This window comes from Cavia porcellus, unplaced genomic scaffold (assembly GCF_034190915.1).
Source record: "Cavia porcellus strain 051 isolate PalLab524CR breed Dunkin Hartley unplaced genomic scaffold, mCavPor4.1 scaffold_6, whole genome shotgun sequence".
NCBI classification, from domain to species: Eukaryota; Metazoa; Chordata; class Mammalia; order Rodentia; family Caviidae; genus Cavia; species Cavia porcellus.
Window position 1 is genome coordinate 63,601,683 of NW_026947489.1, and position 14,304 is coordinate 63,615,986.

Consider the following 14,304-nt stretch of genomic DNA (forward strand, 5'->3'; position numbering starts at 1 on the left):
ATATGGCTGGCCTTGAACCCATAGCAATCCTCCTGCCTCAGCCTCCCAAGGGCTAGGATTACAGGTATGCACTACCATGTCCCACCTTTATTTTTTATTTTGAGATAGTGGGTCTTGCTAAGTCATTAGGTTGCCCAGGCTGGGCTTAAACTTGCAATCCTCTTTCCCGTGTCAGACTGGTCAAGCCTGCAACCTCCCAAATGACTGGACAGAGAAGGCTTACATAAATGAGACAAGTGGTGTGATTTTAGGGCTCCAACAAGATCAAAACCCTCTAGCAGAATTTGAGATTCTCTGGGGGCTGAGACCAAGAACTTCTCTGGAAAGCCCTTCTCTATTTGGTTTTCAAACAAGGGAAGGGGTCAGAATGGAAAACACGGGAAACTGAGCAAAACCTTGGGAGTGGTTCAAGGACTTCTCCGAATAACAGACTCTATTAATTTGGGAGATGTATTTTAGAAGAAAGTCTTCAGGTTTGCCTTCACTGCAGGAGGGAGATGCCTGCACTTACAGTCTTTAGTCAATTGGGGTGGGAGCCAGGGTCCTCAGCTGTGACCTTATCCTGTCCTTTGAAGCATCATGGTATCATGGGCCACTACAGGCCTCAGCTGGGACCAGTGACCCATAGAGTTTCACTTATTATGAGTCCACTGCCTGTTTCCAGACAGGGGGTCTAGGCCCTGGACAGACTTACAAGTAAACATAGAAAGCCAGTTGGTTAATTTAAAATGGTGCTCAGAGCCGCTTTGTAGTGGTCTCTATTACCCCAGCCTCGCAGAGTGCTAGATCACCAGTACCACTACCACATATTTTGCCATGACTTTGTAATCTTTATAGCTCCCCCTCTATATATATTCTCATTGTATGGACAATATATTCCTACATCTTTTGTCGATTTATATTTTTATACATACATATACTATCATTAAAATGTGACATGCTTGAAGATTCCTGTTTAAAAAAACCATCAGTCTCTTGCCTGACCACTGTATGCCTCCCATTTCTACTTTCCAGAGGCAGTCGCCTTGGTTCTTAGCTGTCTCTTCTGACATTTGCCATCATTTTTAAAATAAACTCCCTGGCTGATTGATTTCAGATATAGTCATCAGTTTCCCACCATAATAGTTTGGGGTCTCACTTTTCCATACCACCTGTCCCACCTCCATCTCTCTGAGCTCCCTGGAATATGTCATGTCACGCTGGGAAGCAGTGGCATGGAGGGAGAAAAGGTTAGCAATTCCTTGCCAACGAGGAAGAGGCCCTTGGGTCTGACGATGGGCATATGCTGAAGGGATGGCTGCCTAACCTTGTGGCCTCTACCATCCCTTAGCCATTATTTAGTGGGATGTGGTGGTACATACCTGTAATCCCAGCACTTGGGAGGCTGAGGCAGGAGGGAATTGCCTGGGGTACATAGTGATAACCTGTCTCAAAACAAAAGCAAAAACAAAACAAAAAAACCCAAAAGCCCTACCACCAACAACCAAAAACTATAGACAGTTTCATCCAAAAACAAATAAAAACTCATGTAAAACATATGCTGACTGCACCAAAAATTATCAACCTGACTATGAAGATTTCAACATGTGCCTGAAAACTCTTTGCCCATTAAGCAAGTCCCTGTGTCCCTGCCCTCTCTGAATCTGGATGAACTTGTGATCCCTCATGACCACTTCCTGTGGGCTCTCTAACTGGGCGGCAGCTTCCTCCTTGTCCTCTCAGCACTTCCGCTGCAGGAAGTCAGCCCCACTTCAGAGATGTGACAACCGGGGTGCCTGCTGGGCTCCCAATCATCTGCCATGAGTGAGCCCGGCCACACCTTCATGAAGCAGCAGCCTGGTCAACATTTGATTGCAGGTGCCTGAGAAATCCCGGGAGAACATGGTCCATCAGAGCACTTTCCAGTTTCCTCGTGTACAAAATCACAAGCAAATAAAATAATTACTATTCTATAACCCCAAATTGTTATGCAGCAGTAATATTAGTTGAGCTGGGTGTAGTGGTATAACCTCAGCACTTCGGGAGGCTGAGGCAGGAGAATCACAAGTTCAAGCACAGGCTTGGCAATTTAGGAAGATCCTGTTTCAAAATGGAAAAGGACTAGGGATGTAGCTCATTACGAAGTCCTGGGTTCAATCCTCAGTAACACACACACACAAATACACACACATGTGTGTGTGTACTTTCCTTTTTTAATTTTCACTTTCTATACATTATCTCACTCACATTTCATGAAGCTGACATAATTATTGGCTCTGTCTCACAGATGAGGAAACCAACACTGCACAATTTCCACAAGTCAGTGGAAAGTCCAGGACTCTTACCCAAGTATACTTAAGCTTAGAGCCTGTACTTTGAATCTTTATGCTCCTCTATAATTAGGAAATTAAGCCAGGCAAAGTCCTTTATTTATTTATACTTGCTCCAGAAGGGACTTTGGACATCTGTTTAAGTAAATGTCCAAGATCACCAGACAATAAAGGCAGAGCCATGAATCATATCTTTCTCTCACAAACTCTATAAACCAAGTGAGATGACACAGATGTGCAGCCTCATGAACACGAGAAAGGGAAATAGGGCATTTTGATTGGCTCGTTTTTTTCTGTTCATTCTCACTGGTTGTGAATTCCTTGCTTTATTCTTTGAGGAGGGACTGAATAGGACAAAGGAAGTTAAGGATCAACATGATCAGGCATTAAGTACTTGGGTTGCCGGTGGAGAGCAGACAAAAAGAAAGGCCCAGAGACTGTCTTAAGAAGTGTGTTTAGAGTCAGGTGTGGTGGTGGCACATATCTGTAATCCTGACACTCTGGGAGGCTGAGGCAGGAGAATCTCAAATTCAAACTCACACTGGGCAATGTAGCAAGACTCCGTCTCAAAAAAAAAAAAAAAGTGCTGAGAATATCAGATTTAGTTTCCAGTATCATGCCAAAAAGTTTTTTGAAAAAAAGAAGAAAGAAAGAAGGACTGTGTGTTTAGGATATTTGGGATATAGCAGATAGCGGCAAACACTGCTTAGCACATAAACAGGATTGTTTAAGGAGAAAGGGGCAAGAAAGAGCAAAAAAGGGTAAAAGGAGGAGACAAAGGAAGAGCTAGGAAACCATGTGTTCCAGAACACGGAGGGAAGGTCACAGGAGTTCACTAACACCTAGTTGTACATGGGTGAGAATAAAAATAATTGGAGGCTGGGGGTTGTAGAGCATATATATATATAAAATTTTGCTAGTCTCCTTGGTCCTTTGTTCTTGGGTCTATAATATCATTGTCCTTAAGACAAATATATTTAATCCTTTTTTCGTTTACCCCTAAGAACTCCATCCAAACAGTTTGTACAAAGAGCTGTCTTTTCTTGGCAATAACTTGAAAAAATAAATAAAATGAAACACACACTCAATTTCTTTTGGTGTGTGGCTAAAGAAATGAGACATTCATTTGTTTCCAGTTTGAATTATTAAAAAGAATTGTGGAACTTGTTTCCACTCTTTTTTGTAAATGAAGGAGCCCATCTCAATTTAGCTCCCTTAAGAAAATAAGCTCTGGTCCCAGGGTAAGAACTGGCTATAAAGAAAGCAGAGCTCTTTAAATAGCAGCCCTTTGGACCTGGCTGCTCACTGGAAGCTAACTATGAAGGTCAAACGTGTTCGAAACTCTCCTCATTAAGAAGCATGATATTTTATGGACGTTGGATCCAGCCACGCTGGATAATGTGAAACAGAAGTCACTTGCCCAGAGGCAGGAACAGGAAGAGGAAGTGGCTGAGCTTAGCCAGCATTCTCAGAGGTGATGGGCACACTTATTAGTCTTCTGGGACCTAATGACTTGAGCCAGCCAGCGCGTGCACAAGTAATGGTTAGATCGTTAGCGTCCATGGCTGTGAACTCCACATTGCAGGAACGTGTTTCTTCCCTCACTGCTCCTTCTACATATTTCCTCCCCCCACCTTTTCTTTTTAACTAAGCTGTGCGTACGACATTCAAGAAGGCAACTCAGTACTGGTTTGTTGGAGACAATCTTGTGGGATAGTGATCACTAGGACTTAGGGCTTCTCGGGTTACCAGATACTAACAAAGAATTCTCTGTTGTAGGTAAGTGAATCTAAGACAAAGAAATTGCCACGTCTCCTTGAATTTAGTTATTTCTTCTCTCTCCAGAGAGTATAATACATATATTTATTTAAAAGTGGATGTATCATATTTTTTTTACATGTAAAGGACTTTATTTATTTATTTATTTTTGTGCCAGGGATCGAGCTCACAGTCCTGCACTTGCCAGGCAGGTGCTTACACTGCTGAGCTAAATCTCCGACCCAATGATTTGTTTTTTGTTTTTTTTGTTTTTGTTTTATTTTGCTTTTTGTTTTTTGAGACAGTCCTCCTATATAGTTGAGGCTGGCCTTAAACACATGGCAATCCTCCTACCTCAACTTCCCTGGTGCTGGGTTTACAGGCATGAGCCACCACGCCCAGCAAGTGATTTGTTCTTGTTTTAAAGTTTAAAAAAAGAAAAACAAAAACTCAAATAACCAAAGGAGTTGTAAACTCTACAACGTACATAGCAAAATCATGGGCATTCTGGAAATATATAGAAGTGATACACATAATAGAAAATATATTACTACTATGCCCAGTGATTAGAAACCTGCTCTAAATTAAATTTAATTCCCCATTGATTACTTTATAAATAAAGCCTTAGGGCCAACAATAACAGCCTGAAACAAACACCGCAAGCGCATGATGGATTAGACTCAATTGTACAAGAAAATAATTTTAGACTTAGAAGATCTATACCCTGATACTATTTTTAAAAATCATGACTGATGAGAGTTCTGAAAAACCCTGAAAGAAAAATGAGTCATTCCATAAAGGCATTTTTATAAAGGAAGTGGATTTAAAACTTAATGGTGACATTTAGTCATTGGAAAGCAGATAATTCCATGAAGAATAATTTGATATTTATAACAGCATTATTGTCAATTATATTAGTAAAGAGTAAAAGTGAATCAAATTCCCTTGATGGGCTAAGAATGATCTTTGCAAGGCTCAGTAATGAGAGAGTTAGCTATGAGGAGGGAAGGGAAACCAAATTGTAAATGTGGTTGTTCTTGTTTTAAATCCACTGATCTTTAGGTCTGTGTCACAACAGAATCAAAGGTCTTTAGTATTAGATAAGTATATGTGAAGTCAGATTTCTTGTGTGCATGTGTGTGTGTGTGTGTGTGTGTGTGTGTGTGTCTGTGTGTGTGTTACACTGGGTATTAATCCTGAGGCTTTTGCACTGAGCTATATCTCCTATTTTATTTTGTATTTTGAGACAAGGTCTCACTGAGTTGCTAAGTTGCCCAAGCTGGGTTCAAACTTGTGACCTTGTGATCTTCTTGCCCCAGCCTCCCAGAGTTCTGGGGCTATCAACATGTACCTCTGCACCTGCTAATGTCAGATTTCTCGATTTCCAAATGATTGTTGCTTCTGTATTTTTCTCTTTTGGATTATGCATCTAATGTATTAGTTTCTTTTCTGCAAAGCTTCCTTAAGATTTTTTAAAAACAACTTTTGGTTGGCGACCCATCCCTGAACAACAGTTGTTTAGTACATTCTAAAAAAGCCACAAACATGAAGCCTCTCTGTTGTTCTCTGGTTACATATTCCAATCTACTCAAATTTTGAGCCAACTTCTTTTTCCATTGTTTGCAGTTTAAAACCTAAGCCACTCCATACTGAGGGCAATGCAGGTTTTGTAAACATCAGAAGCATATGTAAGTAATCAAACCCCATTGTATAATAGATTGTGCCAAGAATGGATTTTTCACACATACTGTGTTAGTCAAGAAATAAAACCGTGAAAGTAAAATGCCTTCTATTAGATTACTTACTTAACTAGAAATGGTGTGTGCCCCAGGGTAAAAATTAGCTTATGCTTAGGCATCAGCTATTGACTTTTAATTGAATCCTGGCTTATTTTACAAGTGTAAATCTATGAGCTAAATCACATTTTGTGCTTACGGATTTATGACGGGGTAAGTTTAATATAAATTGGCTCTTAGAAAATGCACTTTGTTAGAATAAAAGCATTAACTCCAAAATATATGTTCCTTAATTGCTTTATTGCACCCAAAATAAAATCATCAGAATTTGGCAATAGCATAAAACATCTACTTTAATTAAAACTGTATGTATTTTCGAATAAAATATCTCAATCATTGTTTCCTAAAGTCCTGGTATCTAGAAATGCATTCACAACATGATTTGTACAACATACAAGATATTACATTTTCAGAACCAAAAAGATGAAGCTTTAACTCTTAATTATTAAGACTATGTTTTTCAGAATCTGGACTGCATTTTTAGAGGACTTATTTTCTTTGAGCATGGTTGTTTTGGCTTTTCATTTATTCTTTGGAGTTTGTAGTGTGGCAAAACACAAGCGGCAGATATGTTTATATCTAAAAAAACTCAATAATGTTTTCCTCATGACTCTTTGAACTCTCTGATTAGAATTTTAAAGATCAAAAGAAGTAAACAAGTAATTTCTTAGAAGATAAAAGAACAAATGTTTGGGTTATTTAATTTTAATGAAGAACTGTACAAAGCCATAAAAATGGAACTGTGTTTATGTCATTCATCTAGAATCCCACCAGTGCACAGGAACCTTCACTGGGTGAGTCAATATGTAGTTTTATAATACAAGAAAACCGAAAGTGATCAGAGAAATAAGACCCAATTTTTGGTTTTTTTTTTTTTCTGGGAAGTAGTTTTTCCCTACCGAACACAGCTAACCCTTGCACAATACTCAAAAGAATTAAGGGAACATCTGCAGACTAAGTTTGACAACTGTTCAAAACCATGGGCTATTCGGTGGCAATATCTATTCTTTTCTCTTGGATACTAGCATGAGTATGTGTCAATATTGATCTCTTTCTGGTCTAAACATTTAGATATCTTTTAACTCTGTTTTCATAACAGTCTCCCTGCCATCTATACTAGTGTCCGTTAATGACATTTAGATTTTCTCTTCTTTTCTTTTTTATATTTTGTTTTTGTTTTTGGTACCAGGAATCCAACTTGTGCTTGTCAGGCAGGCACTAGGCTACTGAGCTATATCCCCAGCTCTAGATTAGATTTTATAGGTTTGTTTGTTTTTCTTTTTTCTAGTTTTGAGTCAGACTCACATTTTAGACTCACATTTTAATCTCTCGATTTGAATTCTGTAACGCTGATGAAATAGAATTCTCCAGTATTAAATCAAGAAGTCTCCAGGGTAACAGAGCAGAGAAGTGGTAAAATATGCTAAATAAGGTTCTGAGACACTTGAAATATTATGCAAAAAGCAACCAGGAATAATCAAAGACATACAGAATTTCAAGCAAGGGCATTCTTTGAATGGACATGTTACTGAAGAAATAAAGTGCATGTATATTGGAGCAAAACTTATCTTTTGTGTAATAAAAGGGGGAGATACAAATATATTCCCATCTGCTTATATTTGCATAGAACCACTGGAAGATTAAATAAACAAAAAGATTTTATCTACTCTTGGTTGTGTACACTTTTCTATTTAGTTTTTGTTTTTAATTTTCTTCTTCTGTGTGGAGACTGAATCCTACACCTACTAGGAAAGGGAAGGGCTCAACCAGTGAGCTACATTCTTAGCTCTTTACTTATTTAGGCTTGTTTTAAAATTTTAAATAGTGCCTTCATACATAGTTCAGGCTGGCCTTGAACTCATCATGCAGCTGGCCCAGAACTTGTGGTAATCCTCCTGCCTCAGCTGCCCATGTGCTGGGATTATAGGAAAGTGCCACTATGCCAGGCTAGAGACAGATTCTTGTTAGATTGCCCAGGCTGGGGCTCAAATTTGAGATCCTTTTGCTTCAGCATATTGAATATCTGGGATTACAAGCATGCTCTCTTGCACCCAGCTTCTATTTGGCTTTGACTTCCAAATCATGAAATACACAGTCAAATTAAAGTAAAAAGCATTCTCCAGATCAGTAACTTGGGATCTCTAAACTGTCTTTAGGTCCTTCCTGGTGGATCTTCACACCAGTTTCACCAGCTCCATGTAACCCCAACCTACCTTCTCCTCTTCCTCAAAAATGCAGGCTCCACCTGCATCTGAGGTAGCGCTTAGGAAACCCAACACAGACTGACTTAACCAAATATGGGAATTGCTTGAGGAAGGTAAATTGAAAAGTCCAGGCATAAGTTGATTCAAGAGTTAAACTAGGAATTAAATAATAGAATCCAGTCCTCAGCCTGACTTCTTCAGAGTTGGTTCTGTTTGAAAGCCTTGTTGGTGGTCTGTGGCAACTACAGGCTTCCAGGTTCCTGACAACTTATTACAAAAGTAAAATCCACTTGTCTAATTGTGCCAGTAAAAGAACCAGATTTGAGTGTTAGGGGCTTTGATTGGTCCGATTTCAATCACATGTTCATCTCCCAACAAATCACTGTAATCAAAGTAGGAGCTGCTCATTGGTTGATGCTGATAGTGGCGGTGCGGCCCGCATCTCTGCACCAGGAGGGCTGAGGTACGAGTATTGCCATGGATTCAAGTTCAGCCTGGACTATGTAATGAGATCCTGTTTCAAAAACCAAAAAATACAATAAAACAAAATAATTTAAAACATAAACCAGGCATAGTGACACACCACTGTAATCCCAGTCCTTTGGCAGATGAAGGCAAGAAGATCACAAGTTCAAGTTCAGCCTGGACAGTTTTTGACTTAGTGAGACCCTTTTCAAAATAAGAAATAGGACTGGGAAGTATCTTTTGAGAACACCCTGGGTTCAATTCCAGCACCACTGCAATAACCAGTTAATTTTTAAAATGCATAGATTGAAAGAAGAAAAGGAACAGTTGCCCAAAGTGAAAATGGGGTAAACTGACTGGAAAAGGTGCCAGCTGCTGGATGGTGAAAACACCACCCTCCTGAGACTCCTGATCCCGGGAGCTTGAGTTCAGTGTTCACCTCAGGTTTGGGGAAAGTAATAAAAAATAACTTTTCAAAAGGGATTTGAAATCCCCAAATCAAAGTGACAGTTTCTCAAGTTAAAATAGGCGACTCAGAGGACATTTTACTTTTCAAGGCAAGTCAGAAAAATTGCTGAGCTAATCAAAAAAGAGCAGAGGTTTGAAAAAAATTGCTTATATTCAAACTGAAGTTTCTGAGCCAGTTGAGGATGAGCAGTTAGTAGAGTTGTTTGAGTTAGACAAGACATTGAACTCTTTTTGTAGTACAAAACTGAGTAACACCAGGCACGGTGGTACACACACATGATTCTGGTATTTGGGAGACTGAAACAGGAGGATTCCAAATTTGAGGCCAATCTGGGCTATATGAGTTCAAGTCTGGCTTAGACTGCATTTATAAGACTTTATCTTAAAAAACAAAAAAAGGCTGGGTAATTATTTGGGACTTTTAACACTCTTGTAATGTGTATTATTTCTAACCAAGGACTATAATCAGCCTTTAAGTGCTGCATAAGAAAAAGATTACAAGGAAGCATTGCTTCCGGGGATGCCCTCAGAGGAAATGCTCACTGGGTCGGGTCCAGCTGCTCAGTGCCGGCTGGTCTCAGTGGGTCTCCTGCGTCTTTGAAATGGCAGGGGTGGTAAAGAACATGTCTGTGGGCCCATGGAAGCTTGTCACCTTCTCTTTCCTTCTAGTACCATTGGAACATTTCAGTCAAACACACATACTCAGTTCAAGTGTGTGAATAAAACTCTACTATATATAGTATGAGTCAATTCCCGGATGCAAACTATATAGAGCAGAGCAAAAATACCAAGTTCAGCTTCGTGTTCCTCAGATTGGCAACCCTGAGAACCCTGAACACTTTTTTCCAGTCCCTCCTCCCTGAACGCTGGTCCTTACCCGTGCTCCTGTGTGAGGCTTGCGTCCAGCTGGGCTGTTTCCCTAAGTTTTTTCCTGGACTTGTGTCAAGTGGGAGCTGTTTCTGTCTGGCTTCCAGAGATGGCTCTGGGCAGCAGTACGGCGGGGGAATTCCGTGAAATTGTGTATGTGCATGCGTGTGTGTGTGTGTGTGTGTGTGTGTATGTGTGTGTAACTCCAGCATGAACTCTACCACCAAGCGGCATCTCTAGCCAGCCCCTGCCTCTAGTCTTTTGAGGTGTGATTTGGGAGCTGCTGACAGAGCCTGTCTATGCAGGGCTAACCCATCTGTTGGTTGCCCCACTACGCCAACATGGCTTTTTCATCCTTTTTCCTTGTAGAGACTGCTCATTCCCTCAGGCCCTGGTCCACCCGATGAAAGCCAGTCTCACCACAAGAAAAACCTCACATTTTTCTCCGATGCGCTCATTTTCATGAGAAGGACATTGAAGGCTCCTACAAACATCTCTGGACAATGTGGATGGCAATATGAACAAGATGGTCCTTGTCCCTGTGGTCTTTGCATCCAAAGTGGATGTTCATAAACAAAGGCAAGCTCTATGCAATGACTGGCACCCGAGGGTCTCGTTACCTGCTGCAGTGTGGGTGCCGGGGGGGTTTTGTCCTCCGCACTGCACCTGCCGGCTGTGTACCCTCTCAAGTCCCTTCTTCTTTCCCACTCTGACTCATGAAACAAGTATCCAGTGAGTATTGACTCTGAAAAGCACTGGGGCTCCAGTTGAACCTTTTATTCCAGTGCAGGAATCAAATAATAAGGAAGTAAATAGGTAAACTATCATAGAGCATAAATACAACAGGGCTGAGGGGCAGATGGTGACGGGAGGAGGTCCTGGGGGGAGACAGCAATAAAGGCACAGAGATCTTTCTGAGGAGAGAAGACCCTGTGACTCAAGGCCTGATAGAAAGGTAAGAAGGAACCAGGCTGAGGCGACCTGGGGGACAATGAGGTTGTCGGTGAGCCCAGAAGGGCGATTGCTGTGAGGTCAGAAAGGGCCTGTGAGGTTTCAGGAACGAGAAGGCCAGTGTGACTAAAGCCCAAGATAAAGGGGGGCAATAACTGAGTCCAGAGAGACCATCAGGGCCCCATCATGAGGGTGGACAGACCATGGTATGGTGTTTCTATTACATCTGTGGTGCAGTCTGGAGAGGAAAATGTACATTTCTAGTTACCCACATACATGCTTCTTACCCACAGTACTCTCTTCAGCATAGAAAGGAAACAGAATTAGTAATTTAAAAGTTGGCTGTTTGGTGAATACAACCTTTGAGCTAAGATAAATGAAGTCTGGAAGGATGTCTGGCACAAGCTGTCCAAAGGCCCACAACACAAGAATTGTCAATTTAAGAACCAGAGGAGTTACACTTGGGAAAAAGTTCTAATTCCTCAAGTTTCCTGTTTTTCAGAGTCCCTGCCCTTTTACCTATATTGTTTACCACATGGTCACCTTTCCTTATTTCTGCAACCTTCAGTATACCCTTAGTTTATAGAAGGCGTTTAATCACCTCAAGAATTTAATCCAGCTGAGTGGATAGCATGCCCTCAGTTTGCTCTCTAACTCTAAAGGCAGAGGGTGGACCATTTAATCCAAAGCCTATTATAGAGTGGATCCAGCTGGGAGATGATCCAGCTAAAAGGTATTCTTTATCCATAGTTGATGAATACTTCTCAACATCAACCTGAGAAGGAGACTTCCTGACTTGGTCTTTTGCCTTGGGGTTTAATCTTCCTTTCAGGATTGTTCCCCTATAATCACGGATCACAATATGGGAGTGGTTTTAATGTAAAATAAAATCTTTATGTCAAGGATCTATCTACCTAGCAACATGAGAACCTATATGAAATAAAGAGGGTAGTGACTCATCTTCTAAACCTCAGTTACTCATTCACTCAAAGCATGGAGCCCTAGACAATCCTCTAGGCACAGGGGACAGAACGGACACACAAGGTTCTCTCAGCCCTCAAGTCCGATACTTTTGTGAGTATCCTTGTGATCCTTGAAGTGAATCAACTGTCCACTTATAAACTCTATACTTAAAACTACCCTGGGTATTCAGGGTGTATTCTCAGTGCAGCTTGCAAATATGTGCTGCTAATTATATTCCGAGGACTAACAACCACCACAGCTTTGGGTTTCTCCTCTCTCCCTCTTCCTCCTTCCCACCTCCAGAGCTCGTGCTGCTGCTGCCATGGCAACCCGAATGAAAAGCCTTGGAACCTTATCTCTTACTATGGGCACATGTCTCTCCATAAGGACCTTGTTGTATGTCAGCCAAACCGGACTCTTTAAATAGACCATTAAGTCATGTTGAAGTTGGCACTGTAGGGGGGAGTTGATGATGGTTTTTATTTAGTCAGGGCCCTAGGAATTCTCAGATCTTGCTTCTGACTAGCTATCTTCTCCTTCTTTCAAAGAAAATGTGCATTCATGACCAAGCAGAGCCTAGCTATGCTTTTTACTAATTGGGGCTTCACACTTAAACCCCAACAAGAGTCTCTTGTGAGTATATCCAGTCCCTTTTCACCTCAGCCAGGCTGGCCTGAGAAGTCTGCTCAACTACTAAGAAATCAGAAAAAAAAGCCTGTCCTGTGAGCCCCAGGACCTGACATTAGCCCAGGTCCTGGAGCATTCTGGACAGGGCTTAGCCCAGCGCTACCCCTCGCCCCAGACATCTTCCCACCCCTTTTCTTAATCTGGTCTCCATCTTTTCTCCACAGACAGCTCCACCAGAAGCCAGGGGGGAATCCCTGATTTCTTTTCCCTTGCCTCCCTAAATACCTGATCCCTGTCAGATCTGCTCAACTCTGCCTCGGACACAAAAGCTCCAGAGATGCCGTTCCCCCTCTCCACTCCTCCCCAGTCCTTCTGAGAACACATGGTTCTCCTCCGCTGAATTTACTGGCTTCTGCCTATGTCCCTTGTTCCACTCGTGTCTGCCTGAGCCTTTCTTTAAACATCAGCTGGAGTGGTCTTTTACAAAGGTTATGCTCTTTCAAACTCTTCTTAGGATAAAATTCAGAACCCCCGCCACACACACACAGGACACAGGACCTGCCCTACACTGCTGAGCTCCTGTGCAGCCTCATCTTGTACTGCTCTCCACCCAGCACCCAAGCCAGGCAGGCCTGGTCCCCTTCAGCAGCTCCTGTGACATGGACCACGTGTCTCGAATCTCCTCCAGAGTCAGACAGCTGCCACTGGCCTCCCCATCCCACCACCAAGCCTTTATGCTCCTTCTGTCTGGAACACATTTCTCTCTGCAGCTCCTGCCATGATTGGCGTTTCCTCAGTTGGAGGCCTCAGCAAGGCCTCCTCTGACCAGCCTAACCCAAAGTGCTTTCTCTCATCAACAATTCTTTACCAGAGAATTCTATTTATTACTACAGCAGATTTTCCAAAACATGTTACTGTTTTTGGGTATTTGTTTGTCTATCATTTGTCTCTTTGACTAGGAAAGTAAATTCCTTGAAAGCAGGTTCCAGATCTGCTTTATTCACAACAAATGGCATGTAAAAGAGGCATAAATAGTGTTAGGAACATGAGTGATCCTGCTGCAATTCCCAGAAAAAGAACAGGACACTTGTTTTCTTCTTTTTCTTCTTCTTCTTCTTCTTCTTCTTCTTCTTCTTCTTCTTCTTCTCCTCCTTCTCCTTCTCCTTCTCCTTTTCCTTCTTCTTCCTTAACTTTCCCACTCAGGAGTCTTGATAGGTGGGATTCTGCTCAGATGGTGCAAAAGAAGAATTTTAATGAAGGGATTATGTACTGCAGCATGGTCCATATTAAGAGAACCAACACTGGATGTTCAGATATCAGAGGCTACAAGAGCCGGGAGCCATTATATTCTAAAGATTGGGAAGAAAGGAGGAGAGAACCGTGTTCTCTGAGCCCAGAAAGAGCTGGAGTTGTGGAGGAAGCTGCCCGTCTAGACATGTGGTCTCAGGGGAACACAGTCATTGCCAGATTGGGGGCAACTAACTAGGACAGGAATGTTCTTTAGTCCATTCTCCTCCATGACTAAAACCAACTGAAAACCAGTCATCAAAGGAGCCAGGTGAATAAATCAGTTTGTAGGTCAACCTACTAGAGCTTTCTAGAGTGTTCCACAGCCTTCTCGATGAAGTGACAAATGAAGATTAACCAGCACAAGTTTTTACTTCTAGAAGCTAGAAATCAGGCTGATTTTGCTCCTAAGATTTAGGAGCCAATTTGATTTGGAGTTTATGCTTAGAATTTAAGTACCATTATGGCTAAAGGAGAAAACAACTGATCACCTTACTAATAAACTTGAGAGCACAATTCATGAGGGCATTGGAGCCTGACTCAATTTCTGAAGTGTTTTGTTTTTTTAACTAATAAGCACAACACAACATTCTAGAAAAATAACTCTAT

The 14,304-nt window shown here is 41.5% G+C and overlaps 1 pseudogene; it reads left to right on the forward strand.

Moving 5' to 3' along the window:
- Nucleotides 1–1,207: 1,207 nt before the first annotated feature.
- On the forward strand, nt 1,208–1,341 carry LOC111756792 (U6atac minor spliceosomal RNA; annotated as a pseudogene).
- Nucleotides 1,342–14,304: the final 12,963 nt, after the last annotated feature.